Raw genomic sequence first — 25787 nt, 5'->3', positions numbered from 1 at the left:
CCCAAGCTTTCTGCTTCCTTATTCTGTAAAGGTCTAGGCAATGGTCCCCTCGTGCTCTCACAGCCACGGAGCTACATGGGCAATGCTGTGCCATGGCTTCTGTTGTGATAAATCTCTGATAAAGGCAGCTCGAAGGAGGAATGGTTTGTCTGTGGCTTCCGGTTCCAGAGGGATAATAGCCCATCATGGCTGGAAGGCATGACAAGAGGAGCAAAAAAGCAAGCTAAATCACATTTCATCTACACACAGGGAGCAGGAAGGGAGAACAGGAAGTGGGGTGGGGCTGTAAACCTCAAAGCCTGCCCCTCAGTGACATATTTCCTCCAGCAAGCCTCCACTTCCTCAAATAACACTACCTACTGGGGCTGAGTGTTCAAGTGCATAAGTATAGGGGGTATTTCTCATTTAAACCACAGCATACCACCCCCAGTCCCCATTGTCCCTAATAGTCTAAACACCACTCGAAAGCCCAAAGTTTCTTCTGAGATTCAAGATAATCTTTCAACTGTGACTCCCTTTTAAGAATAAAATTACGTACCTCCAATATATAATGGTACAAAATATATAGTTCCATTCTGAAGGAAAGGAATGGGGATATAGTGAAGAAAATTTGGAGCAAAGCAAGTCTAGAATCCAGCAGGGCAGACACCAGATCCTGTTGTTCTGCGTTCAGCATCCAGGGCTTCCCTTTCAAAGGGCTCAAACCTCTACAGCTTTGCTGCCTGTAACACATCTCTCTCTCTCTCTCTCTCTCTCTCTCTCTCTCTCTCTCTCTCTCCCTCCCTCCCTCCCTCCCTCCCTCCCTCCCTCCCTCCCTCCCTCCCTCTCTCTCTCTCTCTCTCTCTCTCTCTCTCTCTCCTGGGCTGGTTCCACTCCTTGTGAGCACTTTCCTTAGTGGTTGTCTTCCAATACTGGGGTCTCCATGGCAACCCAGTCTTCACTTCAGAGTGGCCATTCAGGACCTCCTTACAAGGACTCTGACCCTGCCATATATTGCCTAGTCTCGGTTCCTCTCTGAAATGGTGAAGTAAGATCCCATGACCTCCTTGTGTGTGTGGTTTTGTGTGTCAACTGGACACAACTGGAAGTTATCACAGAGAAAGGAGCCTCAGTTGAGGAAATGCCTCTCTGAGACTCAGCTGTAAGGCATTTTCTCAACTATTGATCAAGGGGGGAGGACCCAGCCCATTGTGGGTGGTGCCGTCCCTGGACTGGTGGTCTTGGGTTTTATAAGAGAGCAAGCTGAGCAAGCCAGGGGAAGCAAGCCAGTAAGTAACATCCCTCCATGGCTTCTGCATCAGCTTCTGCTTTCCAACCTGCTTGAGTTCCAGTCCTGACCTCCTTTGGTGACGAACAGCAATGTGGAAGTGTGAGCTGAATAAACCCTTTCCTCCCCAACCTGCTTCTTGGTCGTGATGTTTGTGCAGGAATAGAAACCCTAAGACACTCCTCAATCGTACATCTTGCTTGTCTCCAAAACTCGTACCAAGTGTGTGACACTGTCCAGTTCAGCTGGCAGCTCAGGATGGAACCCCTCCCCCTTGGACCACAATGGGTAGGAAGGAGCTTCTGTATGCTGAAGCTGGTGCAAAACTTCCCTAGGTGTTTGTTTTCTGGGGGGAAATCCTTTAGTCACCCTCCTTTCATCAGTTGGAGCCTTAGTTGGGTGTGGCCTTGCCCTCAGGGAACTTAGTGCTGAGCAGGAGGCTTTTCTCTCAGGGCACTAATCTCCCTAGCTGTCTCTGCTCCACACTATACATTGTATCTTTCTAAGCCACTTGTTGCTCTTTTTCTTTGTAGACTTTCTTAACGGTAATCAGTAAAGATCATGCCTCAGATATTACACTGCTTTGAAATTCTCTGGACATAGGCAGAATGCAGCCAGACTTTTAGCCTGAGTATCACACTAACAGCCCCTAGCCCAGGTCCTAACATGTGCTTTTTTCTGAAATCCCATGAGCTGAGCCTTCACTTTCTGTGTTTCTCTCAGCAATGTTCACTTCTGATCTCATCTAAGAATAACGCCCTTTTAAGTTCTGCCTGCAGGTCTCAGTGGCTTTTCCAGCTCAAAGTTTCAAATCCTTCCACTGAATCCTCCAAAGCATAAAAGCTACATAGTTAGCATTCTCACAACCCCACTTCTGGTACCAATTTCTATATTAGTTACTATTAGTAACAAATTACATATTATGCGATAAAAATACCCTGAAAGGCAGCTTGTTTTGAATTGTGGTACCACAAGGAATAACAGTCTGTCATGGTGGGGAAGGCATGGCAACAGGAGTAAGAAGTGGGGTGTAAGTATAAAACCTCAAAGCCTGCCTCCAATGATGTAGTTCCTTCACTAACTGTCCCATACCTTCCCCCAAACAGTAGCATGAAGTGGCAACCAAGTGTTCAAATATGTGAGCCTACAGGGGACATTTCTCATTCAAACCACGACACTTGCCTTCCACCATAATGAAATCATGCTTACTGACTAAAACCTCCATTTCAGTTGTCTCTGTCAAGCATTTTATCACAGCAATAAGGAACATGCTTTTTGGCAACCCCACACACCTCCATGGTGACAGTATCAGAAACAGCAGGGACATGGTAACAGTCACTCAGATCTACAGTGGTGGACAGGAAGGTCTCAATAGATCTTTGTGAAGAAATGAAGGTCCAGCCAAGGCCAGGAACTCACTCTAAGTCACAGGGTGGCATCCAACTGGGAGCAGAGTCCAGCTCCACCCAACTTGTGCCAGAGCTCCGCCCTACCTCTGTCACAGCTCTGCCTCATCCTGCCAGGGTGCCACGCCACAGTCCAGCCTCAAGAAGCTGGAGAACTCCAGTAACACTGAGCACAAATAACACTGACCCAGGACCGAAAGCCCTAGACCACTGGCAGCCAGGGCCTGGTGGAGGGCTCTCCTGACAATGCTCTTCCTATCAGACAGCCTGTGCTGCTGAGACCCTCATGTACCCTCTCCCTGGCCCCAGAACCAGAATAAAAATCCCCTATACATCATTTCATCACTGAACACACAAAGCTAACTTGCCCCGTGACATGGCATATACTTACTCTTTGTCCTGAGGCCAGCTCAGCGGTGATGGCGGCCCACATGTACAGAGAGACAGACCAACTTCAATGAGAGCCCAATGCTGAGGTGTCTTGTCTGCGTCAGGCATGCTGAGGTCTGTCCCACGCAGAGGGCAGGAGAGAATCCCTCATACCCTCATACTGTCTCCAGGGTTGGGCTGGAACCAATGGAACCCAGATAGTCCTCTGGTTAGGAAGCTCAGCTCCTCCAGGAGATGAGAGGCCTGTCCCAAGACAGCAGATTAAGAGAGCAGAAAGTTTAATGTTGGAAGAACGTACAGTTGCCGGGTGATTGGCATGCAATAGTTTTAGCCAGAGCCCAGACTGGCCTGTAGCCAATCCAGCTGGCACTGCGGAGCCAGGGTCTCGTTAATCACCTGGATCTCCAATGTCTCTCCACATTGCCCACCCTCATCTGAGGGCGGAGCCCAAATATCACGGCCTTTCTAGCCCAGTTCCATGTCCGACTCATGCTCCAATCCCACATCATGCCTGGGGAAAGATGTTCCTTCACTTGGACACTCCAGTGTCTCATTCATTTGGCCACCATTAGTGAATACGTAACAGCCTTGAGGTGAATAATCCATAGGCATGCAAGTGCCAAGCAGAACCATGGAAGAGGCCAGTGTATAGGAGGAACCCAGGCCTCTACATTGTATACATGTGTATATGTACATATGCATATATGTATACATCTAGACACATAGCCACACAACAGCAGACAGAAGAACCTGGGGAGATCTGGAGCTGTTCCAGGGAGGCTGACTGTCCTGAGGTTCTGTCATGGTGGATATACCATGGAAATGTGGGTCCAGAAGATAATTCACAGGTCATGCTTACTCCTCTTATCCCCTACCTCTGACTCTTTGGGGGTCCGTTAGCTGCACCTCCCACCCTCTGCACCCTGTGTGTGATGGGGTCTGAGCCACTTCCCCATTTGAGTTCCCCACAGCCCCCCTTTCACAGGCAGTTTGTTGGGAGAGCTCTTTTCCCTCCTTTTGTTCAGTTCGAGACAGGGTCTCCTATAACCTGTGCTGGCCTGGAACTTGCTGTGTAGCTGAAAACAACTTCAGACTTCTGATCCTCCTGCCTCCGCCTTCAGAGGACTGGGCTTAAACACCCACCTCCATGTCTGTTGTATGTGGTGCCGGGGACTGAACTTGGGGCCTCATAGATGCTCGGCAAGCACTCTGGCCTTCAGAGGACTGGGCTTAAACACCCACCTCCATGTCTGTTGTATGTGGTGCCGGGGACTGAACTTGGGGCCTCATAGATGCTCGGCAAGCACTCTGGCCACTGAGCTGCATCCTTAGCCCTCATTAGGACGTCCTTCAAAATGAACCAGGCATTCTCTTTGTGGAGCAAAACTCCTCTTTTTTTTTTTTTTTGGTTCTTTTTTTCGGAGCTGGGGACCGAACCCAGGGCCTTGGGCTTCCTAGGCAAGCGCTCTACCACTGAGCTAAATCCCCAACCCCGCAAAACTCCTCTTTTAAGTGGCTGCCACTGTCCCTGTGACCTTACCCAGAACTTTCCCAACACTCAACTTCTCTGAGTTTGCCCAGCACATTCCTGACACAGAGCCTTTGCACTGACCACTCCCTCAAGTCCTCCCATGGTTACAATCGCTCCCATGATGTCAAACACTCACTCTTCATAGAGTCCATCTCAGACTCTTCTGCCTAAGAGAGCATTCGCCCCAGCCACTCCATCCCCTCCCGGGTCTGATTTTCTTTCAATCACAAATTTCTGACATTATATTTTACCTGGTTTGTGTGAGTCTGGGAGGCAGGCTGGGCAAGGTCCCAGGTGGCCTTTGGTGAGTGTCCCCTTCGTCTCCAGTGGATAGGACAGAGCCTGGCTTGGGACACACAGGATGTACTGAGTGTTCTGTTTCACATGCACTTAGCCGGCACCTCCTATGGAGAAGGGAGAATTGAGGGAAGGTGCAGGACTCCCCATGGTGATGCCCAGAGGTGGGCGAACAGGTGCAAGCATTAGGCTTCAGGCTTAGTTCAGAGCAGGGAAAGCATCAGAGCTGTTCTTTCTTGCCATCTCCCTTTCTGTCCCCATAACATGTGCTACAGAGTATGTAGACTAAGTGGTTCTCTCTAAAGGTGGCAACCCTTTAATACGTTTCTCCGTGCATTGCGATGACCCCCCAACCATAAAATTACTTTTGTTGCTACCTCATAACTGTAACCATAACTTCGCTACTGAGGTATATTGTAATGTATTTTTTAATATTTTTGTAATGTGATACATTCCATTGCAATTATGAATTATAAGATAAATGCCAATGTTTTCCGATGGTCTTAAACAACCCCTGTGAAGGGGACGGTCAATGGGGGCTGGAGAGATGGCTCAGTGGTTAAGAGCACTGGCTGTTCTTCCAGAGGTCCTGAGTTCAAATCCCAGCAATCACATAGTGACTCACAACCACCTGTAGTGAGATCTGATGCCCTCTTCTGGTGTGTCTGAAGACAGCTACAGTGAAATTATGTATAATAAATAAATCTTTAAAAAAAGAAAAGAAAGAAAGAAAAGAAAGGGACGGTCAACACCCAAAGGGGTCGCAACCTATAAGTTGAGAACCGCTGGTATAGACTCATTTTTTCCTTCAGTGATATCTTGAGAAGACAAGACAGGGATAGAATGACCAGTAGATACAATAAACCAAAGATCAAGCAAATCTGAGTGTTCTAGTTTGATTTCTGTTGTTGTGATGAACATCAAGATCAACATGTACTTGGGAGGAAAGGGTTTGTTTCAGCTTACAGGTCACAGGTTATCATGGAGGGAGGGCAGGGCAGGCACTGGAGGCAGGAACTGAAAGAGAGAAAGTGGAGGAGCGCTGTTTGTGGGCTTATTCCTCATGGCCTGCTTGGTTGAACTCACATACTGTAAAAAACAGTACTAGGGGAGCCTTGGGACCCACAGTCAAGGGAGAAGAAAACCCAGCCAGGGGCATTTGTTTTGCTCAACTGATGGGGCAGGAATGAATGAACCAGCTGCATGGCATTTTAGAAAGGGGGAGATTATTTTGTTTCTATTTTCAAATGACTGTAAATGCTCTTATTTCTGAAAAATATTAAGATATGCTTGTTATAAAAAATCAAAACGCATCAAGAGAAACAGAAGAGTAAAAAAAAAAAAAAACATGCAGTATTCAGCTACAGGATGGGCCAGCAAATCTCCCATTAGTCCAAGTCTCTGTCTGTGTCTGTCTGTCTGTCTGTCTGTCTGTCTGTCTGTCTCTCTGTGTGTGTGTGTGTGTGTGTCTCTCTCTCTGTCTCTCTGTCTCTCTGTCTCTCTCTCTCCCTCCCTCCCTCCTCTTTCCCTGGCAGCCTCATCTCTCTTTATAAATCTACAAAAACATTTTACGCAAGTGCATCAAACATTCAGGCTGATTTGCAGCCTGCTCTTCTCCTGCCCTTTGTAATTTTATGCTCATTGTAAACTTTCCACGCTGGGCATATATTACTTTTATAATCTGGAACATTAAAAAAGCCAAAGACCACAAGAAATAAGGCAAAACCCACAAACACAGGATGAGGGTGCACTGGCCGGCTCGAGAGGGAGCAAAGAAAGGCTTTGGGGTTTGGCTGACCGCAGGCTCGGTGGTGTGAGCTGACGGCATGGAGTGGACTCTGATTCCGACGTGGGCCGTGCTCTTGGGTGATTCCTGGTTCCTGGTCTGGGAAAAGAAACAGACCGTGCAAGCAGGCTTCTCTGGGCTCAGCCTGCGGTGGCACTTCATCTGCTGGGAGCCTAGCTTTGTTGGTCCTAACAAACCTCCTCAATTCAATACCAGCATGATCACAAGACTGGGTGTTGCCAGGGCATTTAATTTGTGCCGGGCAGTGTTATCAAGGTTTTACACGCATTTATTCATTTAATTGTTCCACTAACCTTGGACACGAGTACCACAACAGTGTCATTTTTTCACACCCAAGAAACCGAAGTCCAGCGAGATGAAGTAACTTACCCGAGGTCACACAGCTTCTCGACATCATAGGCGATACCAGGATGAGCGGGCTCTGAATCTGTCACCAAGCAACCAAGGGCTAAAAGACAAAACAGCAACCTCACGATCATTCGTTCAACAAACACGCAGGCTCGTGGGACTCCGGTGAATCCATTCACTCAATTCATCCCATGAACGCTTGCTCGTTTATTGAAGCGTCTAGTCAGCTCCTGTTTGAGCACCAGCTGGGTGCCAGGCCTGGTGCCAGGCACAGGGAGAACAGAACAAGGAAAGTCCCTGGTTCAAGGAAGCGATGGAAACTTTGAGACAGCGGTGATGGATGCTGGGTCCCTCTGTGAAGAATGGAGCCGGGGGGGGGGGGGGGGCTGGGGATTTAGCTCAGTGGTAGAGCGCTTGCCTAGGAAGTGCAAGGCCCTGGGTTTGGTCCCCAGCTCCGAAAAAAAAGAACCAAAAAAAAAAAAAAAAAAAGAATGGAGCCGGGGGTGATCTAAACAGAGAGGGGTGGAATGCTTCGAGAGATGCCAGGTAGAACATGGAGAAAGGCCACCAGGGGTGGCCTTTTGAATGACAGAGTTTGTGGAAAGTGACTTGAACACACAGAGGGGGGAGGTGTAGGGACAGGTGGGGTGTGCGGTCTCAGCATGAAGAATGGTGAGCACTGCAGCCCTAGGGCCGGGGAGAGCCTTGCACAAGTTTGCAAGGCCAGGGAACAGGAAGGAGGGTTCTGGGTCTGGGAAAGAGTGAGTGGGAAAGCGGCAGGCCTGGAGCAGGCAGGAGGGAGACAGAGAAAGGCAGGATTGCCAGGGACGGCTATGACATCACCTAAGAAGCACTTGAGACCTTAAGCAGAGAGGCCGTAAAATCCGACGTCCACATTTGAAAGATCACTGGACAGCGACTAACAGGCAATCAAGAGACGGAGCAGGCCGGCTGAGTCACTGGGAGCAGAGTGGGTGGCAAGGGGTGACAGGGGTCAGCATCTGCGATCGAAGTACCGCCTGCCAGATCTACTGGTGGATGGATGCTGGTGGGAGGTGGAGAAGGAAGGCAGGGCGATTTCATGGTTGGAAACTGGGTGATCTGAGTGTTGTGTACCTACAGAACTAAGACAGGAGGCGGAGCAGACTCAAAAGTGCCTCTGCAGAGATGGTAGGATACCTCCAAGAGGAATCAGAAAATCTCAGGCAGAGCTGGGTGGAGGCAGACGGGTCAGCAGTGTGCAGGAGACTTGTCCCTGCAGACTGACAATGCAGGAGCTCACAAGGAGAGGGCACAGATGCTGGAGCCTAGGCAGAGCTCAGGAGGGGCGTAGACGGAGCCCACACGATGGTTAATATTGTCAGCTCGACAGGGTCTAAAGTCAGCTAGGGAACAACCTTGGGCACGTCTGTGAGGGAATTTCTAGGTCAGGTTGACTGAGATGGGAAGACATGGGCGGCACCATCCCATGGGCTGAGGTCTTGACCAAATAGAAAGGAGAAAGTGAGCTGAGTGCCAACGTCCATTTCTCTTTGCTTACTGACTGGGGATGCGATGTGAGTGGCCGCCTCCCACTCCTGCAGCTATGCCTTCGCCGCCATGACGGACTGGGCTCTCAAACTGTGAGCCACAGTAAACCCTTCTTCCTTTCAGATGCTTTTGTGAGGTGTTTGGTCACAGCATCCACACAGGTAGTTAATACAGCCTGGGAGGGAGCACAGACAAGTCCCAAGATTTATTAAACTTTTGAAAGGGAGGTAAAGACAGATGTGGCCAGGGCCACGGAGGGAGACAAAGAGGAACCTGTGATGTCCTGAGACAAGGGCTTCAGGCAGGAGGGAAAGGGTCTGGGTTCAAAGTTGCCAAAAAGGAGAGATGGTTGGGAAAGGCACACACCCTAGGACTGTGGGAGTCACTTCCTAGAGCTGTGCCCCCATATCTGCAGACACCAAGTCCCTGTTCAGTTTCATCAGGGACCCACTCCGCACTGTGCACATTGAAGCCACTGGCCACTTGCTGGCACTCCCTGGTCCAGTCTACCAGGCACGAGCTGTCCCAGCCAGGCGTACCAGCAAGGTGACGGCACTGGGGAGCTCTCTGGAGCTCTGTTGCGATATCTCGCTCTCCCCTCACACTTGATGTGACAGCTCTAGCCAGAGTCTCACACTGCCCTGTCTGAGATCATTGATCACTAAGAGGGTTACATAATCAGAGGTAACCTTGGTCCCCAGCATACAGTGTCACTTGTAACCAACTATGATCAGAAACAGATCTGAGACAGTCTCTAGCTGCCTTCTCTCCCTAGTCCTCCAGGTTCTGCCTCCTGTCTGGCAGACCCCTGGCTTAACAATCTCTCTTGCTCAGGGACCACTGGTCTTATCATTCCAGTGTCCTCCTGGTCTGGTTGGTCCTCCTTCCTCTCTCCCCTCCTTCCTCTCTCCGGGCTTTGTTGCCCCCCTCACCACCACCCCCCCCCCATCGTGAGAGCCAGTGACAATGATGATGACAACTACGGTTGATTGTCACTGTGATGATGCCAATTACAGATTACAGTAACGACCATGACTCTGCCAATGAATGTGTCCCCCACCCCCACTCTCACTCCCAACTGAACCAAGGCAACTTTTCATCCCCCTTAGCCATCAGCTAACCTGACCTCAGCAGAGTGACACCCACAGTGCTGCTTATTAAGCACTTGCTGTATGCATAGGCTGAGCTAGGCGCCTTCTATTCTGACCCCAGGAGGCAAACGCTTCTTGTACACGTGCTTTACAGTTTGCAAAGGCTGAGTTATACTAAGAAGAATGACTTGTGGACTGGAGTCCACAGACTGAGTGGAAGAAACTCAGCCTCCAGGAATGCTGGCTGACAGCAGCGCCACCTGTGTCACCAGACATGCTGAGGCTACATGGTGTGCTGGGTGTGGGGCAGGAAGAGACACACTCCTTGAACTGTACCTGTGGGAGCCACTTGCAGGTCCCCAGCCCATGGCACCTGGTTCAGCTACTGGATTGGAGAGGGACATAGGCGTGAGAGGTACTGTGTCTGCGTGTCCCCTGGGGAATGTGGCAGTCTTTGCATTTTTGTGGCATGAGGCGGAAATTTGAGATAATAAAGAAGGGGGTGGGCGGGAGAGACAGAAATAAGAAAGAAAAAGCAAGGAAACAATAAACTGTTAGCATCTCGCAGGCGCCAGGCTGGGCGAGGAAACCGCTAATGAGCCTCAGATTCTAATTCAAACCAGACAGATAAAAGCCACGTGGTCACAGTCCCAGGGAGCATGGAGCACACCCCCCTCTGAGCTCAGGCTGGGGTGCTCTGCCCAGAGAAGAGCAACCTCAGCTGCTGTCTGCCCAGCCACCCAGCAGGCCGGGATGCCGACACCCCAATCTGCCTGCCTTGGAGCACTGTGAAGGCATGAACCTCAGCTCACTTCCTCCTAATGCATATTCATTTGTTTAGCCAACTTCACTTGTATTTTGACTATTTGGGCCAGGAGTTCACTCTTCCAAGTACTCTGACTTCCTTATAAAAATCTCAGAAGCAGGAGCCTGGGCTTAATACGATTGGGAGCCTGGGGTTGGATCCTAGCTTCATGATCACTAGATAGAGAATTAACCCCCAATGCTCCTTAGCTCATCTGTAGCCTAGTGGTCTCATACTCAACACACAGCAGCTCTCCTTCTGTCTCTGTCTCTGTCTGTCTGTCTGTGTCTCTGTCTGTCTCTTCACCCCTACCCCTGGGCATTCATCCATGGACATTGAGGTCAACTCCGTTTCTTGGTTGTAGAGAATCATGCTGCTATGAACATGGGGGGAACAGGGCTTCCTCCATATAGAGACCTCCATATATATATATATATACATATATATATATATATAGAGAGAGAGAGAGAGAGAGACAGAGACAGAGACAGAGAGAGACAGAGACAGAGAGACAGAGAGAGACAGAGACACAGAGAGAGACACAGAGAGAGAAAGGAGAGAGAGACAGAGACAGAGACATAGAGAGACAGAAAGAGACAGAGAGAGAGGAGAGAGAGAAACAGAGAGAGACAGACAGAGAGAGAGAAACAGAAAGAGACAGAGAGAGAGAGACAGACAGACAGACAGAGAGGAGAGATAGAGAAACAGAGAGAGACAGACAGAGAGAGACAGAGAGGAGAGAGAGACAGAGAGAGAGAGAGAGAGAGAGAGAGAGAGAGAGAGAGAGAGAGGAGAGCGAGCTGCATCAGAAGCTGGCTCCATTTTAACATTTCAAAGCATCACGGTGTTGTCACCATGTAGGTGCTCTTGTTCTTCCTCCACATCCTTGTCACCATGGACTGTAACAACCCTATCCCTCTGGGTACCTCTGAAAGAGAGGAAGTCAGCAAGACCCTCCCATGTTCCCCGTACCTCTAGTCACCGTAACCAAGATACAGATTCAACCTAGCTGATGCCCGGATAAAGGAAATGTAGAGTAGTTACAGCCAGTGTGCTGGTTAATACTGCCGTCAACTTGATGGGGTCTAGGCTCACCTAGGAGATACAGCTCTGGGCGTGGCTGTGAGGGAGCCTCCAGATGAAGTTAACCGAAGTGGGAAGACCCACCCTAAACGTGGGCAGCACCACTCCATGGGCTGGGCTCGGGGATTGACTATAAACGAGAGTTAGCTGAGTACCCGCTTCCACCTCTCTAACTTCAGGTATAAAGTGACCTGCTGCGCTGTGAACAGCACCCTCAAACCAAGAGCCAAGTCCAACCCCCTCCTTCCTGAGTTGCTCTTCTCAGGTGTTCTCTCAGAGCGATAAGAAGAGAAACAACAAATAACAGACACGACGGAATGCTATTCAGTCGTTTAAAAAAAAAAAAAAGAAAAAAACCACCAAGGTCCTGCCATTGGAGGCGGCATGGATGAGCCCGGCAGACGGTTATGAAGTGAAATAAGCCAGGCACAGAAGAACAAAGACCAGCCCATCCTCGTTCCCGTGTGAAAGCTGAAGTCGTTCTCATGGAAGCAGAGAGTGGAGTGTGGTCAGCAGGGCAGGAAGAGGGTGGGGCAAGGGAATCCCGGAGAAGGGCTGGTTAACAGGTTCGGAAACAGCGGGGAGGGTCGAATTCACACGAGAAGAAACGTCGGAAACTCCCACAGAAGTGAGAAAGGATGAGGATGAACACAGGCCAATTCCCTATGTGCTCACCGAGAACACTAGCTAGTAGTGACCAGGAATACTAACTAGTAGTGACCGTCCCCACCTGAGTACTCACACGTAGATGTGCCAAACAAGAAATGGATAAGGACCTGAGAAAAATAGGTAAATGCAAATTTAAAGCATGAAGTGTGATGAAGGGACAGAGGAGAGCAGAGGTCTCTGAGGCAGCTCCTTCCTCCATGAGGAGCTGCAGCCCCACGCTGAGCATCTGAGGAATGGGGACTCTAGCACTTGCCTGCTGACCATCCTGATAGCTAGGCAGCTTTCCTGTCTTATTAGAGGGGACGGTGTGCTGCAGATCTCCCACTGTCTCTGCAGGATGAAATCATCATGGTCGCTCCAGCGCAGTAGGCAAGACTCCTTGCATTTTCGGTTTGTGTCGTCCAAACTCAGATGCAGGCCTTAAAGTGGTGCCTGGGACAGGAGAATGCCAAGGAGGGGAGGAGCCAAGGCTGTCTGCTCCCTTCTTCCACCATGAGTTCCAGGGATCGGACTCAGGTCTCTGGAATTGGTGGCAAGCCATTTACCTGCTGAGCCATACCACGATCCCTTCCACAGGCTGACTATGGACTATGGAGGAAGAGTCTGATGAGTAAGCAGAGACCAAGCCACAGGCCTAGGCCATCCTCCTCTGTCTCATGGCCCAGGACTACCTAGGTGGAGGAGGGTCTCCACTCTCTCAGAAGCCATCCACCTATCCCTGTCCCACAGCTAACCCAGAGTGCCTGCATCCATTCCATTCTGACCTGTGATCAAAAGCCAGTGGTTATAGAAGGTCTCCAGTGGCTGGAAGCCCCGGGGCCAGGTTGTCCGTGGAATAATAAAGGATCATGGATCCAAAGACAGTCAGGCCTCAGGTCACCAACTGACACAGTGGACATGAGCAGAGAGGCCTAGGCCAAATGGCTGTGGCAAGAGGGAAGAAGCCTGCTGTATATAATAGGTGGTAATTGAGGAAGCCCGGGTCAGCGGAGAAATAGAAAGTATCTTATCCAAGTCATGAGCCAAAGAAAAGCCACGGTGCTAGACCTGGGTAGGGCCCTGACTGTCCCTGGCACCAAGGCTGGTTGGCTGGAGTCAGCTCAGGGGCACTGCAGGCTGGTCAGGCAGAGCTACACGATGCAGGTCGCTCAGCCAAGAACCTATCTAGCCCACTTGACAGGTTTCTTCTCAGGCTTCCATTTCTGACCTCTGTAGACCTTCAGCACTGCCTACCCTGGCTGTCCTGAGAAGATGGGGAGGAAACACAGTAGTTCATAGGAATAGTATTCATAATTTCCAATATGTTATTTTTGAGACAGGGTCTCACATAATCCAGGCTGATGACTTTGAACTCCTGATCCTTCTGCTCCCCCCGCCCCCACCCCCCGTCTCCTAAAAGCTGAGATTACAAGCACATGCCACCATGTCTGGTTCTTAATGTGTCTTTTTATTTTCCTAACCCACATCCTGCTACATTGTACACTCCTGTGGTCTTTGTTTCAGGATGACATAACCATCACCATTATCTAATTCCAGAATATCCGTCACCCTGAACTCTTCATTCCACCCTCACCTCAGCATCTAGTGACTAGCAATGTCCTTGTTATCTCTATGGATTCATCTGCCCCGGGCATTTCACAGGAGTGGAGTCCTGCCGTGTGTTGTCTTTTGCATCTAGTCTTTTCACTTAGCAGGGTTTCCGGTTTCCTACCGTGACATGTGTGAATACTCCATTCCTTTCATGTGATACTTGAGTGTCCATGTTGCGGTCTTCTCAGGTAGGGTGGTCTTGAGTGCACTTAAGTCTAAGACCAAGTACTCAAGTGTTCTTTGAGGCTAGAGCAGAACAGGCAAAGGAGCCATGTTTAGAAAGAGGAGGTGTGAGTAGCTTAATGCGCTCTGCAGCTTCTCCTGTTCCTCCTTGAATCGATCAAGAGCATTCCAGAAATCTCCTGGATTCTGAACATTGAGAATGATTGCTACCTATAGTCCAAGTGTTCCACCATTTTCAACCCAAACCACAGTGACTACAGCCCCAGCAGAATTTGTGGCATTGGGTCAATAGGCATGATGTAAGGGGGCAACAAAGACATGGGTAGAATTAATAGATGGATGGATGGATGGATGGAGCGAGGATGCGGAACAAGAGGATTGATTGGCTGTGAGGGTGGGTAGACAGAAAGGGATGTGACTTAAGGGTGGGTGGATGGGTGGATGGATGGATGGATGGATGGATGGATGGATGGATGGGTGGATGGATGGATGGGTGGGTGGATGGGTAGATGTGAAGGTGGATGGGTAGATGTGTAGATGGATGGATGGATGGATGGATGGATGGATGGATGGATGGATGGGTGGGTGGATGGGTAGATATGAAGGTGGATGGGTAGATGCGTGGGTGGATGGGTGGGTGGGGAAATATACAGATGGTTGAACTGGTGAGTCATTAGAAAAGGCTACATTCTTGCCAAAGTCCACTGTACATACAGGAGAGATAAACTTCTGATCTACAGAGAGTCCTAGCACAAGGCACAAAAGCCAAACGGTCCGTTACTTGTGTAGTCACTCTTCAATAGTGGGAAAAGGCAATCTTTATTTTGTAGGTTTCGGACTGAAAAAACCCTGCCGTGCTAGCTCTAGAACTTAGTGTTCAATCTCATGATTGACGGAAGGAGTGGCTCCAAGGAGTGAGGGGAGCCTGTCTCCCATGCAGTATGTGAATTAGGAAAATGACTCCCATTTTGTAAATAAGGAAGGTTACTCCTAAGGTTGCCCAGCACGTCCAGGGCAGAGTGTGGGATTTCTGGAGACAGGAAGCCCTGCACTCTTCCTCACCTCTAGACTTCCTAGTCTGCCAATCAAATGGAGCATTTACAGCCCTTGAGGACAAGAAGGTGCCAAAACCCACCACATGTCTATTGAGAAAGAGAGAGAGAGAGAGAGAGAGAGAGAGAGAGAGAGAGAGAGAGGGAGGGAGGGAGGGAGGGAGGGGGAGAGAAAGAGAGAGAGAGAGAGAGAGAGATCACTTTCAACACTGAGAAAGCCAATGGACAACTTCTACCTTTTCCTCATCCAGCTATAACAAGTCACTATGGGGGACACCTGAGACAAGCTTTTTTGACATGTGACAGGTATCTTTCTACATCCCAGGGTGGTTGTGATATCTCATGGGACAGGGGCAGTGGCATTCAGCATCTAGCTAGCAGCTAGTGGCCATGCAGACACTCTCGGGTTAGTGAGCATTTCACTGAGCAATAGTCCCACAGAGCCCTGGGAATCCTTATCAGGCTGCGTCCTTTCTGACATCCTGACCTGGAATCAGGAGGTCTGTTTACTCTCCTCCCAGCTCTGTCACACATTTCCAGAGCCACTCTGACGTCACGCCTCTGTGTGCCTCGTTCTCTTCATCTGGAGAACGGGAATCACGAAGCCTTGAAACGGGGTTTCTGGAAGAGCAGCAAGAGAGAGAAGCAAACAAACTGTTGCGGGCCGGTTTGTAAATAAAGTTTTATTGGCACGTGGCCAGGCTAAGGCACGAATGTCATCTAGAACAGATCTGCCTCAGAATCGGAAAGCATGAAAACCCCCAGACGGATGTAATGTCTAGCCCTTTGTGGAAAAATAGGGCTGACTTCCACTATGGAGAACTTTCCCCAGGTCCTATGGGTGCCACTTTCTGCTCTTTAGGAACTATTGCCAGACTTCCATAAAGGTCTGATTGTACAGGTCTGAGTGAGGTCTGGGCATCATCCTGAGTGCCTATGACTTTGTGTATGCATCCTGCGTACATGTGCATGGGGAGAACATATACACGTATAAGCCTATGAAGCCAGCAGTTAGGATCAGATCACTGCTCCACATCTGGAACTCTGACTGTGTGCAGGTTGCTTCCAATCAAGTTGCTTGATCTAAGTGGTTTGGGTTGTGGTGACAGCAATGGCTGCCAAGGGACAGCTTATGAAACAGACAATCGCTATGGAGTGTCCCCTGGGGCCTGGTACAAATGGGTGCTCCTGATGAATAGCTCTGTCATTCCTGTTTCTGTGTACTCTCTCCCTGACTGTGTCTATTTTCTCAGTTCTCCAAATCTCCCCTGACTTCCCCCAACTCAGGGAACCCAGCCTCTCACTTAGATGAGACCCTGGTCCCCAGCAAGGAGACGTGAGAAGCCTGGAGTCCTCGGCCACTTTGTCCCTGGAACTCTACTGGCTTACACATTTACTCTCAAAATATTTGCTTTCCGTGGCCACTATTTGCCCAGGGCTGACGTCAGAGGAGGACAATTGACTCCCCATTAGTGCTTTCAAAGAGCAAGGTCAGCCTCTCCCTGTCCCCTCCACAGTTCCATCCCTGTCTCCTCAGTGAAGTCTTCTGACCTAAACACATGCCAGCCAGAGGGTGACTTAGCAGAACAAGTTGGAAGGAGACCAGAAAAAAGGCAGAGTCTGGTCCCAGCCTGTGGCTAACCAGTCAGCCAGCCAGCCCTGGGTCATCTAGTCATCTCCCTGAATCTCAGTAGCTCCTCTCTGTCCTAGGCAGCTATCTTCCCTAAGCTCTGAAGCTCCACATCCCTGTCAGGTACAACAATTCCATACCTCTGGGACCCCCCAAGAATGGCTGGGGAGACCCGAGGTCCCCTGGCTGTCACTCAGTCCTTATCTCTCTTCACTGTTCTACTAGTGCCCAGCCATGAAAATGATTGCCTTTTGCTCACCAAGGCAGAAAACCAAACTGCCCACCCCACCACATATCCTGTTACTCCGAACTGCTGAGGGAGCATCTTGGGGAACTACGGTCAAGCTTCCTCATGCAACTCAGAGCTCCATCAAGCTTTAGAACAGCTACCCATGCCCCCAGGCCTGACTGTGTTTCCTGGGAAGAATTCTACACAAGTTCAAAGGTAGAGAGACCCGTGCGGACATGTGTGGAAGCACTGACCTTGAGGACATGGTGGCTGTACTAGGGACGCAGGAAAGCAGCTTGGCAAGGAGCCAGTACCTCCAAAAGACTCGGCAAGGGACACTCTGAAGCTGGGGGTTGATGTGTCAACCCATCCCTCCAGTACACGGCAGTAGAGGTCAGGGTCATGGGTCCAGAGGTTTGAAGCATGAACTCCAGGCAGACAACTCAGTGTTTGGGGAACCAAGAAGAAGCCACATCCACTCAGAGCCTCAGTGTCCCCAACTGTGAGAGGGAGATGCCACAGAGCTTTCTGTGGCAATGGTCAGAGACAGCCCATCTGTCTGAGGCAGTTTTAAGGTTCTTGGAGGGCACTTCCTAAATGTTAGTCCTCCACCCCTACCCATGAAAAGGATCAGGCATGTCAACTACAGCAGAAGGAACAGCTGTGCTCAAAGCACAGTGTCCCTTACAACAGTCCCATAGGGAAGACATCACTCTCTCCATTTTACAGAGCTAGGAACAGCTCAAAGAGGTGAACTGAATTTCAGGCCTCCGGGCACCCTGAACTCCAGGCTTCCATATGCACCTGCTCAGGTCTCTCTCTGATACATCCCCTCTCCATTTCAGATCCTCTTGACTCAATTCAGCTCCTGTAGGTCCAACAATGTCCAGAGGCTATCCAGGTACTAGCTCTGAGCCTCTGACTCTCTCAGACTTTCAGGCATAGATAGCCCCATTAGGTGAGTTCTGCAATAACTGTGTGCAGACAGCGCCACCCAGTGGCTGCCACAGCAGTAAGGGATGCGTTGACTTTGCAATGGCAGCACATAGGGGACAAGGGACTCAGACTCTTGCCCTCCCTGGTCGATGGCTCCATTACACCCTGACACAGAGCTCTTTAAAAAAAATCCCATTATTTCAATCTGGAAGGAAATGGAGCCACCATTTAAAGGAACATCCTAGAAGCACAGGGGGATTTTATTGAGCCCCGAAGAATATAGAAGGTCACATGAGGCAGCAGGATGAAACAGATTGGAACTCAGATCTTTCCTTCTTCCTGCAAACCCAGCAGAAAGCCCGGGGCTCCTTCAGCACCCTGTGCTTGCCCTGTGTGTTCCCCCGCTCTCAGGGGATAGAATAGGCGGGGTGCTGAGGGGCTGAGGAGGGAGACTGACAGTAATAACTCTTGAATTCTATATGTCATATGAACCAAATCTCGCTCTTCTCTTGGAGTCCTTGTCCTGTGGTAGCATCTTCTCTGTAGCCACCAGCAGGAGGCTGTCTAGGTTCTCCCTTTTCTGTGGACTCAAGAGCTGCTTTGGGAGTTCATTCTCTGTCTTTTCACAGCTCCCCAACGCACTCAGCCTTTACTCTGTCACTCCAGGGCCAAATTATGGTTTTACCCTGCCTCACTGGGTCCTCCTTTCAACTGTCACACTGCTGCTAGGGCCACCATCTTAACCCTTCTCCAGACCCCACTCTGGAACACACTTACACACACAAACACACACACACACACACACACACACACACACACACACACATACACACACACACTGCGCTCTGGGATCCCCACTCTACCCATTATTCCCTCCACTCTCCTTCACTCCCTCCCCAGTTCAAGCCATTCCTGATGTCAGACGCCACCTTGCTGCAGACCCGCCCTCCAGGACAGCTCTCCCCACTGTACCTGGCACGCTTCCTGGCCAGTGGACCTGGGAGATGGGACAGTGATGGCTGAGGGGGTGGGGCATCTCTGCAGGCTGCTTACTTGGGTTTTGTGAGATGTCTGCTGGGTATGTTTTATTAAAGTCTTAGCTCGGTGACTGCTGCATGGTGGAAGCTCCACAAATGGAGATGACCATTTGTCACTCTTCCCTCATAGGACTGAAAATGGCCAGAGCAAGAATCCCGTCTTAATTGTCATTATACCCCAGTAACCAGCCTGGGGTCTGACCTGTAGAAGTTTAACAGGTTGGTAAATGGATGTTTGATGGGTGGGTAGATGAAGAGGAATAAACCATGGATGGATTGGGATCAGTGGGTGAACCTGTGGAAGAATAGTCAGGGAGATGGGGTAGACAGTATAGAGGGGTGGGTGGATGAATAGAGGACTGAGAGGGATGGATGTGGCTACACAGAGTAATTAATTTACAGGTAGATTAATGAATGGTGGGTAGGTGGACGTACGGCGGATGGATGGGATAGATGAATGCATGAAAGGGCACACAGATGGATTGATAGATGATGGACAGATACATAGGATAGAAGGAATCAACGGATGGGAGGAGGTAGATGGATATATGAACGGGATGAATAAATAGATGGATAGATGGATGAATGGGATAGATGATGGATGATTGTGATAGATGAATGGATGAATGGATAGATGGATGAGTGATTTAGGATAGATGATGGATGATTGGGATAGATGGATGGATGAATGGATAGATGGATGGATGGGTGGATAGATGGATGCGTGCATGCATGGATGTTTGGAAAGTTGAATAAATGAATAGGATGTTGAATAGATGCAGGAAAAGATGATTTGTTGGTTGGATGGATGGATAGATAGATGAACTGAGTTGATAGGAGAACAAGAGGATAGATGGGTGCATGGATGTATGGGAGGAGTCCTGGCTAGCTGACTTGATGAATCAGTGGATGGATGGATGGATGGATGGATGCATGCATGCATGCATGGAAGGATAGATACATGGATAGATGGATGCATGGACAGATGGATGTATGTATGCATGGAAGGATGGATGCATGGATGGGAGGTTGGATGGATGGATACATGGATGCATGGAAAGATGCATGGATGCAGAGATGATGGATGGATGCATGGACAGGTGCATGGATGCAAGAATGCATAAACAGATGGATGTATGGATGCATGGATGGATGGATGCATGGACAGATGGATGCATGGGAGGATTGATGCATGGATGGATGGTTGGATAGATGGATGGATGGATGGATGGATGGATGGATGGATGGATGGATGGATGCATGGGTGCATGGGTGCATGGGTGCATGGATGGGAGGTTGGATGAATGGATGTATGGATGCATAGATGGATGGATGAATAGATAGATGCATGGACAGATGGATGCATGGAAGGGTGGATGCATGAATGGGTGGTTGGATAGATGGATGCATGCATGGACAGATGCATGGATGCATAGATGGATGGATGATGTGGCTAAACAAGGAAGAATGGATTGCAAGAGCCAATGTTTATCCACTAATTAGGTGGAAACATTTGGAGGGTTATAAAGGTGATGTCCTCCAACCTCACCCACAGAGATGTTTCTATGCAGCGAAGAACTAACTCAAAAACAGGAAGACACCTGCTAGAGTCTCATGGTGATGAGACTGATGATGAAGAGGGCATCCAAAGTGGCTTCTGTCTTCAGCAAACCCCACATACTTCTGTTCCACATGTTTTCCTTGTGTGGGGAGTGGCTATGACCGGCACTGGATCCATCCATCCGCCGGTCTGTTTGTCCGTCCATCTGTCTGTCCATCTCTTCATCCATCCATCCATCACCACGTGACAGCATTGTATTAAAATTGCCACCAGATTCTCACTGCAACTGGCAAGCCACAAGGTGGCGCCCTTGGCTGAGAAACCAAGACTTTGGCTGGAACTGATCGGTCTGCAGGACTGCTGTTCTCAGAGCCACCCTTGAACAAGGTTTGTGTTTCGGAAAAGCAGTTTCAAGAATCTGCAGCTAAAATACAGGTTCTGTCCATTCAAATCCACTGATGACCCCATCATGGGATATCACCCATATTCAGGTGAATCCAAAGCTTCAAAGCAAATTCACCACAGTCCTCATGGCCTCCTGAGAGTCAGGGCATGCCAAGCAAGCCCCCTTCCTTCCTTCCTTCCTTCCTTCCTTCCTTCCTTCCTTCCTTCCTTCCTTCTTTCCTTTCAGCAGGATCTCATGTAGTCAAGGTCGATTTTGAACTTGCTAAGCATGACCTTAAACTTCTGATGCTCCTGCCTCCACTTCCCAAGTGCTGGAGTTACAGACATGGACGACATACGGTGCTGAGGACAAACCTCAGAGCTTTGTGTGTGCCCAACAAGCATTGCACCCACTAAGCTACAATCAAAATGCTGACCAGTGATTCTCAAACTGCGGGTTGCATATAAGTTTTTACATCACGATTCATAACAGTAGCAACATCACAGCTACAAAGTAGCAACAAAATAATTTTCCGATTGGAAGTCACCACGGCATGAGGAACTGGATTAGAGGATTGCAGCCTTGGGAAGGCTGAGAACTCTAGAGGTTTCTAAACTTCATGGATTGCTACCAACAGGACAGATGCTTGGTCAAAAGGTTTTCTCTGACACTGGATCTGTCCAACCAAACACAGAGTGCATCCAATAGGGAATTATTTCCTAACACAAGTGCACCTGAAGTCTTACACTGACACAGCCGTATCATGGTGTCGATCTGAATGCTAAGCTGGTCAGAGATCGTCCTGGGCATCTGGCTCCCTACATCTGACAATCTACCTATATCGTTTAATCCTTCTGGATGCTGAGGTAAGGGGTTCCATCTCCACGTGACAGGCACCTTTTCAAGCTCAGAGAGGTGAGGGGCACATCCTGATGTGCAGGAGGGCTGTAATTCCAGCACAGCTCCATCTAGCTCCTCAGCTGTGTCCATTTGAGACGTATATGCTGTTAGCAACTGGGCAGAGAGAAAAGGGGGAAAGCCCTTGTTCTTTCAGAGAAAAGGTTGCTTGCATATGAAGCTACAAGGACATCTAAGAATACTGGGATCATAGCTCAATGGTAGAAAGCTTGCCTAGTAGGTACAAGGCCCTGGGTTCTACCCATGACACTACAACATATAGGTATCTGTTGACTAGCTGTGCATGGTGGCTCATGGGGGTGTCTTTGCTACTTGGAGGATCCAGCTGAAAGGCAGGGGTAGAGCCCAGGAAGAGGTTATAACATGGAAGGTCCAGCCAGCTGTGGGTCAGTCAGGTTGCTCCATCCTCTGAATCTCCATTAAGCACACGCATGTAATGACACTGCCTGTGCTGTAGGGCTGTGAATAGTAAGGAAAGAAGCAGGAAACACCAAGCACGGCCCTGCCCTTGTGAGCTTCCTACCTGCTATGTAGTCACTCCCGCCACGTGTCGCGCGCCCAATGTCCCGCCAGCAAGAACGACTCGGGGCAACAGGATTCTTCTGCGAACAAGCCTTTATTGTGTTATAGCTCTTCTTAGTGTTATAGCTCTTCTTAGTGTTACAGCTCTTCTTAGTGTTACAGCTCTCTTGAACAGGGACCCCGACCAGCAAAATCGCTCGGCTTATATAGACAACAGTATGCTAATTATCTCTCAGGGATTGGTGGGGCTTGGATCACCCCACTACTTGTCCTCCAGGGATTGGCGGAGAATGAATCACCTCATTAGCATATTAACGGTCAACTAACACCTGGTGCATAAACCGCACATGTGCAGTACCGCTGTTCACCACTAGAGGGAGCCCTAACAAGGGGACAAGCCTGCACATGCGCAATAAGTCGTTTATATCCAGACAAGGCTAGATGTCGGCGCCATCTTTGTTTCGCCACGCCGCTCTCTACAGCCACGCCCAGGGCACCACAGCCAATGAGTGGCTGAGCAGCCTCAATTCTACATGGCCAACCCGACCCTTGTAAAGCCTGTCTTGAGGAAGAGCAAGAAGTCAGTATGAGGTGACAGTAGAAGCTTGGGTCCCACCATCTCCCACCCACCCATGTCCTGATGTGCCCCACCCTGATGGGTTTAAAAGGAGCACGACCTTTTCTGTAGTCACAGACTTGGTATTTTCCATTTCCTTTCTGCTAACGTAATGCTTGACGGTGGTTTGTTTTCCCCCTCCACAATCCTTAACTGCCCACAGCCATGTGGAGTTAGGCGCACGAAATCTGAAGAAGGTTGGTGGTGCTGCCCTATCTCCACAGGTCCAGGGAGAAGAAAGCAAGTAGACACCCAAAGACACCAGTGTGGGGGGTGTGAGCACTGTGGGGATGGGATGGAGTCTTGGACCAGTGAGAACGCCAGAGACAAACTGCTGGAGGATGTGACCGTGTGACTATAGGTCTGTAGCCCTAGAGATAAGGGGCGGCAGGGAAAAAAGGGACAGGAGACACAGGAGGCAGTGAACCACTGTAATCTCAGCTCTTGGGAGGCTGAGGCAGGAGGATGGAGACATCGAGGTCAGCCTGGTCAATATGGAAAGCTCTGGTCTCGCACTAATCTTTAAAAGTCGGAGATGGGCACTGGGTTGTGGGCATTGCTCAGTGGTGGGCGCTCACCAGGCGTGCGCAAGGCAACTCCCAGGGTTCAACCCTCAGTCACTCAAGGAGGAGGAAGGAGAGAAGGAGGGAGAGAAGGAAAAGGAGAAAGAAAATGGGACGGGAAGAAAAAGTGAGAAGGAGAGAAAGAAAAGGAGGGAGAGGAGGAGGAAAAAGAGGAGGAGGAGGAGAAGAAGAAGAGGAGGAAGAAGAGGAAGAGGAGGAGGAGGAAAATGAGGGGGAGGAGGAAAAAGAGAGGGAGGAAGAAGAGGAGGAGCCAAGACGCACTTGACCTGTAAGAGTGGTTGCCCCATTCAGTAGGATGGCTACCCCATGACTAAGGGACAACTGGGCCAGAGAAGTTGGTATGTGATCAACTGCTACTTACTCCAAATGAGACCAGGATCGGTGACATCGAAGGAGCAGCTCAGAGTCTGATAGGGACTTGGACTTTGAGCTGCTATGTGTAGGAATCCATCTTGCACTGGGGAGCCAAGCCTGGAATGGGAGCCTGGTATCATATCACGCTGTGCCCTAAGTAAGATTCACCAAAAGTAAAGGCTAGGGCGCCCTCTGAAGGCAGACATTCAGTCCAGTCTCTCTTGTTTAATCTCGGCTGGTTTAATAGAGGGGAATTATAATGGCTGCCAGGAAGAGGAGCCAAGCACCGGTGCCCTTTGAAGCCTCTGGGGCTGGGGCTCCAGGGGTGGAGAGTTCTCTGCAGATGTCTTTGTGCTCGCTTGGATGCTACTCTGAAGGTCATTAACACCAAGGTCATTAGCTACATTGTGTCTCTGAGAGGCCAGGGATGTTTGCTGGTTATTGGATGATATTTCTTTTCAGAGTCCTCTGGGAGCCTGAACCGCTCAGAAGCCAGGAAGTCTACATTGCTCAACTATTGATGTCGGCTGCTCCCCCGCTGCTCAGCAGGTGCTTTCTGCAGCACCCTCTCCTGCCACCCCCCACCCCACCCCACACTCGCTCTGACAAGCAGTCTCTGACCAGTGTGTTTGGAAGTCACTGGGCAATTCCGGCATCATCCTCATGAGCTTAAGGTTTCAGTGGTATCTGCAGGCAGGTGACAGCCACATTCTGTAAGTGGCACCTCATCCACTCAGCTGTCCAGCCTAATGCCCACCTGTCCCTTAGCCCCTGCTCTGCTCATGACCTCCCAATGCCGATCGATCCCCACCCCATCTTGCTACATAGCTGAGGGTGGTCTCCAACTCCCATCCTCCTGCCTTTGTCCCCCGAGTACTGGATTAGATGTGCATGTTACCATTCCCGGCTTTCTCCATCTAATCTCTCCACCACCCCTCGCTCTATCCCGGTCCAAGCATTAGTACCATCAAGCCAAGACTGTTCTCAGTCTCTAAGGAGCTGCTGGCCGCCATCGAGCCTGCAATGTTCTTGTTGATTAGTGCTGGTTGTCAACTTGACAGACTCAAGCATCCCTTGGGAAGTGGGTCTGTGTGTTTAGGAGTATCTTGAGCACGTGAGTTAGAAGAGCTGCCCCATACATAGTAGATAGTTCCTAACTGGGCTCCTGGGCTGTATTAATGAGGAAAGCAAGCTGAACAGCCGCAGGCATCATGGCTTCCTGTTTCCTGGCTGCAGATTCAAGGAGCCAGCTTTAAGCTCTAGCTGCCTCGATGTCCCCACCGTGGTGGCCTGTACTCTTGAACTATGAGCCAGAGTAAGCCTGTTCTCCCTCAAGTGCTTCTGTCTGAGCAGCAGGAGAAGGAAGTCAGGTGATACCCCACTGTGAGCGCTTGCCTGATGATGGCTGTGCTGAGCAAGATGTGGGAGCCTTCACATGAACGCGCGCATTTACTCCGTCAGCAGATCTTTATGGAGTTTCCCACACACCACGGCCCATTTATTTATTTAAACAGAAAACTTCTATTGCATAAGAAAAATGTGATACACTCTTAAATAGAAATGCCCCCGTTAAAATATGTATGAAAGTATTTAAGTGATTCTTAACAAAATATTAAGTATTTTCATATAAAATAGTTCTCCTTGAAACTATATAAGTAGTAATAAAAATTAAAACTCTTACCGATCATAGACACTGCCTGTATACATAGAAGATACAAAGTATCTGCAAACTTTTATGAATGGTAAGTTGATTTTTTTAAACTTATTTTTATTTATTCTCTTTACACCCCACTCACCATCCCCCTCCTGGTCACTCTCTCCCACAATCCTTCTCCCCACCCACTTCCCTTCTCTTTTGAGAGGGTAGAAGATCCCCTGCATATTCCCCAACCCTAGCACATCAAGGCTCTGCAAGGCTAGGCACATCCTCTCCCACTGAGGCCAGACAAGGCAGTCTAGCCAGACG

At 49.6% G+C, this 25787-nt stretch overlaps 1 long non-coding RNA gene across 1 annotated transcript; it reads left to right on the top strand.

Moving 5' to 3' along the window:
• Positions 1-22670: 22670 nt before the first annotated feature.
• Positions 22671-25511, top strand: LOC102552931 (uncharacterized). The gene is made up of 3 exons (XR_015620508.1): positions 22671-22858; positions 23108-23244; positions 24284-25511. It is a non-coding gene; the product is annotated as an uncharacterized LOC102552931 (long non-coding RNA).
• Positions 25512-25787: the final 276 nt, after the last annotated feature.

Source organism: Rattus norvegicus, chromosome 5 (genome assembly GCF_021556685.1).
Source record: "Rattus norvegicus strain SHRSP/BbbUtx chromosome 5, alternate assembly SHRSP_T2T, whole genome shotgun sequence".
NCBI classification, from domain to species: Eukaryota; Metazoa; Chordata; class Mammalia; order Rodentia; family Muridae; genus Rattus; species Rattus norvegicus.
This window is presented reverse-complemented; position numbering and strand designations above follow the sequence as displayed.